This window comes from Wasmannia auropunctata, unplaced genomic scaffold (genome assembly GCF_000956235.1).
Source record: "Wasmannia auropunctata unplaced genomic scaffold, wasmannia.A_1.0 LD336053.1, whole genome shotgun sequence".
Lineage (NCBI taxonomy): Eukaryota > Metazoa > Arthropoda > Insecta > Hymenoptera > Formicidae > Wasmannia > Wasmannia auropunctata.
In genome coordinates this window covers 2,070,422-2,077,246 of record NW_012026837.1, presented here as the reverse complement: position 1 = coordinate 2,077,246, position 6,825 = coordinate 2,070,422, and the positions used below count along the sequence as shown (strand labels likewise).

Sequence of the window (6,825 nt, the reverse complement as noted above, 5' to 3'; positions counted from 1 at the left end):
TATATATATATATATATATATACACATACGTATACGTACATACATACACTGTATCGGTGATGAACTCCGACTCGATCGATCGCCATGTTAAAATCTTGACGAGATACACTAATATCTCTCGTATCTATAGCACAACACCGCGAGTCAAACTGTCGATCGATTCGAACAAGCAAAAATGAAAACGGACATTCACCGTTGACTGTCATTCCGCAATCTCAAACTATCGTATATAGGTTGTTGTAAACCTTACATAAAAAGCGCACATTCTCTTGAATCACGCGAAGATTTATGTTCTCAGAGAAATAGCCATTATACCTGAAGAAATTGGTTAAAAAAAACCCATTGGAAAAATAGAAATTACAATTGAAGCAATAACTGAATTCCTTAAATATTCTAACAATTCTTAAAATTTGAATTAAATTTCGTTTAAGTCAAATGAAATTGCAATCAGAGATTGAAATAAAAATATATAATTCTATTATTTATTTAACTTTTCCCAAGTATAATATATGTATACAGAATTTACAGTATACGAAATATCTGGTACTAATTTTACTCTTATTGTAAAACCGTATTTTATGCATATAAAATATAAATGTACATGATATGAGATGCGAGAATTACGTAAATAATTAGGCGATAATTTCGATAATGTGCCTTGTTGCTGTTACAATCGCGACTATTTGTTTGTCGTAATTATGACCGATATATGAGAAAACTTAAGTTTCCTCATTAGTGTTAATTCACTTTATAAGCTTTCGAGAATTAATTATTTATGCTTACTTATCGAAATTCTTTTAATTTCATTGTTCAATGAAGTAAATGAAGATTTTTGAAGAAATTATAATCTGATATTAATAATTTGAAAATCATGAATAGAGGTCTTTATCTTATTCTTTTGTTTACTTGTTTTTTTTTACTCTGACATTTGCGGACTAGAATCGTAATATAATTAGAAATGTACTAACATATAGAAATTAATGCGAAAAGGAAGAACTTTTTTCTAACTTTATTACTACTTTTTTTTACAAATATAAATGTTCGCCAAAGAATTGAATATTTTGTAGATTGTTTAATAAGATAATCATGTTTCGCATCGTTCAAATAATAGATGACTCTTCTATTATAGATGAAGATGACTATAGTAATCCTAAGAATCAATTAATATAATATCGAACCAGATATCACCACTTAACCAATTTTTTATTTGATTCAATCTCTCCTGGTAAAAAATCTTAAAAATTTTTGTACTATTCGTTTTTAATATTTCTGGCAGTTTTTGCATTTTTTTAGGCAAAAATTCTGAGCAACAATCCACACGATGAGTTGCGTTTAATTTCTTGATGTCGATCTCTCTTCCTATTAACTTCTCTCTCCATTAATCTCTCTTATTAATTATCCACGAAATAGTTTATAATAATATTTAAAAAAAGGATAGTTGACGCAAAATGAAAGACAGTTGAAGTACTTGTCGTTATAGTTACAATGGATGAATTGAATTATAAATTAAAAATTCGAACAATGAGTTACTTTCATTTACTCAAATTAATTTTACTAACTTTTCTAATTGTATCGAAGCAGATACGTTCATAACTGATCACCATTTTCTTTAAGAAACGAGAGCCTTCGAGTCTAATTTGATTCACCCTCCAATTCCAATCAGCCGCCGTTAATATGGCGCTAAGTGACCAAAACGAAAATGCTTGTATCTGATATACATTTAACAACGAAAAACGAGATTGAATTTGATATGAAATAATTAAATAAAATAATATGATATGAAATAATTAAATTAAATAATAATTGATATAAATTTTAACAAACGCGTTGCAATTGTTGTCAACAAATAATGTAAGAGCAAACGCTTTGTTTTTCTTAACTAAAACAATGCTATATTGAAACTTTAAATTTGAATTATCATGAATTGAGTTTTTCTCGTTTTGTTACAATTTGTCCAAATTAACGAAGGAAGTTCTTATAAGTATTCTAAAGAAAATCCTCCTGTTTTCACGTGCACGTGCACACGCATGTAAAATATTTCCGAATTTGCTTATCGTCACGTCAATTGTAATATTCATTAAGATTGTAGAATTACTTTGCAAAGATTTTCATTGCAAATATAATCAGTTGGCTTATTTTGATTAATATTGAATGCAACGCGCATTTTAGGGCCGCGCATGTTAACCATTGTAAATCAAATTTTCCTCTTTACCAATGCAATCCGAATCGCCTTCGAGAATATCGAACTGATAAAGTAAAACTAACGCATATATATGTATGTGTGTATATATATATATATATATATATATATATATATAATTTTAGAATATCCGTTTTATTTTACTACTTCTTTATCAAATCGCGCTTTATCAGATATCAAATCAAATATATATCCAAAAGTTGTTTCGGATCTATTTATTAAGATAAAATTAAAATTAAGAGATAAATAAAAATATATATATATAACATTAAAACTCGGTATTTTAAATTAATCAAAGAATTTATCATATCTATCATAAGAGATGCTGAATGCGTAGGATGATCTCTGTAAGAGAGGGCGCAGTTCGTCGAATAACTTGCAAGAAATGTCAAAAAGTCTACCAGGTACTCGTTAGATTCATTTTCCACGAGACTCATGCTTGCAAAGCGCAAGACGCGAGCAGGGAAGCGCGGGTATCTCTTGCGGAGCGTCCTTACGTCCCATTCGAAAATAATACGGCGCCTCTCGTTAAATTACCCGCCCACGCTCGTTTCGCGTCGTCCGCGCGTAATGCGTCACCCTCCTCCGCCTCCCCTTTTTCGCCCCTCCATCCCCCCCGAGCTCACTCTCTCTCTCTTCTGTGCCCTCCCCGACGTAATGTACATAAATACATTTAATCTCGCGCTCCTGCTGCCCTCCTGATATTTTTCGAGAGATCGATCGAGCCGCGCGGTCCCACATTTTCCCTGCTAATTCCGAGATCTCGTTTGTGAATTTCGGTCGACGTTGGCGCGTTCCAAAATTGGTATTGGCGATCCCTGGCAGCGCCGAGTTTCTGGCTCGAGCGCCGGGGGTATGGCAGAAGCGCGCGGCTATAATAAAGGCGCGCTCCCCTCTTTCCCCACTTCCCGTGCCCCGCCTGGATTCGCCTCTCCTCTCCTCTCTTTTCCTCTCCTCTCCTCTCTGCTCTCCTCTCTCTTCTCCTCTCCTCTCTTCTCCTCTCCTCTCTTCTCCTCTCCTCTCCTCTCTTTTCTCTCCTCTCCTCTCCTCGTGTCATCCCGTTTCTCCTCGCCTCGCCTCGTGTTGTTGCCGCGCGCTCGCTCAGTCCCGCTTCGCCGGGTGGCAGCGGTATCCTCCTCCAACTACCGCGCGCTCGGAATCGGAAAGGGGAGACCGCGGCAACGTGCGCAAGCGCGAGGGTCGAACGGAAAAAAATCGGCCGGGCTGACGACGGGGGATGGTCGCCGTATCGATCGCGCTAACATCGGGGACCGAGAGAGCGCCGAGAGTCTACGGGTATAACCGTGATGCAGCCACGGTGACGGGCTATACCCGGCTCGACCGAGAGTGAATGACGCGCCGCCGGATCCTGGAGGACTCGATTATATGCCTTTCGACGTTATAACGAGAAATTCACGGCTCTCTCTCTCTCTCTCTCTCTCTCTCTCTCTCTCTCTTTTGCTGTGCATTAAATCGATCGTATTATTACTGTCGAATTGATTCAACGACGGGCAGAAACTACGCGTACGTTACTGAAATAATTCGGATCGGAATTGATCGTATCCTACGACCGATAGAGAACGTGTATCATTGGCGGACCAGAGCGTACTTGGAAGCACGCTCTCGTCCGGCTAGCTCTAACTCTCCGTTCGCGCATCTTCGCGCGAGAGGCACAAGGTAGCACGCGTTGCCGGTCCCGGAAAAAGCCTCATCCGTTTATACGTTCTACAAAGCGCGCAACAAAAGTCAGGGCCGATGTCGCACGAGCGCTCCCGACATCGCTCGAAGTTGCGGCGAGATGGAAAGGAAGATGATACGATGGGGCTGAGAAACGGAGAGACAGAGAGGGGTAGAGCGAATGAGCAGAGGGGCGCAGAGAGAGGTAGAATGTAGTTGCGGGAGCAAAGGGAGACAGGGGGATGACGATGAGAAGAGAAGCGCGTTCGACGCGCGATGGATGCAACAGACTAAAAATCTCGGATATTTTCGGCCGCGTTCGGCCACGGTCGGATGTAAAATTTATACAAAAATACAAATGCACGACGAATATTAGCTGGCGTTATGTATATTAACCGAGAGAGCCGTCCGCGATAAATTTCCGACTTTGTTCGATGTTGACTGGCGTTACATCCGCGCGACCGCAGCGCCATGATAATAAAAAAGTCTGTAATATTAATCGTGGCAGTAGGGCGGATAATTATTTGCAATCCTGGCGACGTAAAATAGGAGAACAGGTGTTAAAAGTAGCATTTGGAAAGCTAGGTTAAAAGTGAATATTGGAACAAATAGATATCCAGCGAATTCGGTCAATCTATAATACAAACCTGAAGGCAGGGCCGACTGTAAATTTGCGGTGACCCCGAGATCCGTCGAACTATCTTATCATTAACGAGCAATATCGATTTTATTATTAATTTACAAGTAATGCAACAAATAAAGCTAAAATCGAATTACGCCTGATATAAAATCCCGGTATAATGTCTGTTTTTTTTAATTTGAGATTTAAAAAATTACATTTAGGACTTTTGCTCCCTCGCTACAGTTATATTGGATCATGACGTCAGAGATGCAGAACAACCATACGGATATATTTTCCCCGCCGTGCATAGAAATAAATTAATTTTTTCACGTGTCACAACTGATATTCGATTCGATGGGATAGATTTATGGAACGTGGACTAATAGATGGCTGTATACTTTGATTAACTATCATAAGAGGTCATAATCCAATGTGACTGCAGTAAAGGATCGGCAGCCTTAATGTAAATTTCACAAACTTTAGATCTAGATTTAGCATTCAGTTTCGACGTTGATATCGCTAAGTATAGACTTATAACTTAGTCACAATGGGATGAGCAACAGCTTTACTGTCACTGAGATATATATATATATATATATATATATATATATATATATATATGTATGTATATATATATATTGCATGCTACTATTTATTTATTGTGATGCGCATGATAGATTAAAAAAAGTGGAATGTCGTAATTAGAAGAGTAATTATTACGTAAGCCAAAATTGGTACCATCTAAAATGATAATTTAATTAAAACGTCGAAATATATTAAGTACATATATTATCTATTCTATTTATTTTTATACTATGTTGCACAAAAGTACATAGAAATTATCTTAAAACAATTATACGAATTAACACAAAACAAATTTTTTAAGAAAGCAAATGTTTTCCCTTGCCTTTAAGACATGTACATAAAATACATATACATACGTTAAAGAAGTTAAATATAAATCCTAAAGTTATAATCTCACAAAAAATATATAACTATTAAATTATTTATCTTAACACGTGACGGAATTTATATGTTTAGATAGTCAGAATGGATATGTGCATGAACAAAATAATACTAATATCCCCTAAAAATATATTTCTTTTTTCACAATTTCTTTTATTAACAGTTTTGCAGCAGACTTAACAGGATAAATGTACTGTTTTTTTAGAAATATTTTTCATTAGACTATCTTGAAGGTTCCCTGTGTATTTCTAATTTGTTGAGTATATGTATCATTTGCTTCGAATTAATACTTTCGCTATCCTCTGCTTGCGAACTGAAAATATCTGTAAAGATAACAACAATGAAAGCTTTTTACATTATTCTATACGTGAAAAGATTAGGAAAGTAGTACTAAAAGTATCTTAACTTTGTGAACAACGTTATGATTTTCTAACACAGACACTGCTTATTTTTGACAGTTTATCAAACACATAAAATATGTTTTATACATCTATAAAGATTTATATAAAATAGAAAAACAATATAAAAGCACTTTTAATACAAACTATGATAAATGTAGAGAATTCATGTGCAATAAATACATGCATTACTATTTATATTCTTTAGAAATATATGTGAGATATATATTTTTGCTGTTTCAAAATTTATTTTTCATTATTTTTATGTTCTTATATATGTCATAATTCTTCTATCATAAAAGGAAATTTAAAATGTTGTTAAATTCTAAATTATATCTTCGATGCATGATTTATAAGACTTTTTACAAAAAATTAAATTTTACACCGTAACAAAATACTAAAATATTAATATATTGAGACAACACAAACACCACTAAATATTGTAATACGTAACAAACAAATTCATCAATTGCTTTGGCAAAACAATAAAGACAGATAATAAGATTTTGTAAATAGTAATAATAATATGTAATAATAACTTACGTTACTTGTCAAGGTAGAATCTCTGTACTCTCTTGACTACGATATCTCTCCCAGATACATCCGTCTATCTATAATAAAACATGCAAAACTATATAGTATCACCCTGTAAACGTGTAATCTGTCGTAACGTTTACAGAATCGGACGTACGTGTCAGCCATGCCGTAACGTGATCCTTGCGTTGGGTCGGTGAAAATCCTCCGTAAGTTTTCGCGTTGTCGCTAATTGTCCCGCGCCGATGTTATTTCAGATTGATAAAGCAGCGTAATTTGCGGCCGTACGTACCCCGTCGAGGCTGCCGCGTGGCGTCGCGGCGCGTTGCCATTTTCATTAACGCTTTACGCCGCCGCCGCCGCCGCCGTCGCCGCCGCTGCACCGCCGTCGCCGCCACGAGAGACGGGCATTCGGTACGCCACGAATG

General features: G+C 36.2%; 1 protein-coding gene and 1 long non-coding RNA gene across 2 annotated transcripts in view; one reads left to right on the top strand and one right to left on the bottom strand.

Moving 5' to 3' along the window:
* LOC105451018 (basic-leucine zipper transcription factor A) overlaps positions 1 to 6,825 on the top strand; it is an 85,083-nt gene that overhangs the window by 14,334 nt on the left and 63,924 nt on the right. The gene's annotated exons all lie outside the window — the stretch shown is intronic.
* LOC105451017 lies at positions 5,596 to 6,767 on the bottom strand. The gene is made up of 3 exons (XR_974536.1): positions 6,555 to 6,767; positions 6,407 to 6,474; positions 5,596 to 5,788 (listed from the first exon to the last, which is right to left on the bottom strand). It is a non-coding gene; the product is annotated as an uncharacterized LOC105451017 (long non-coding RNA).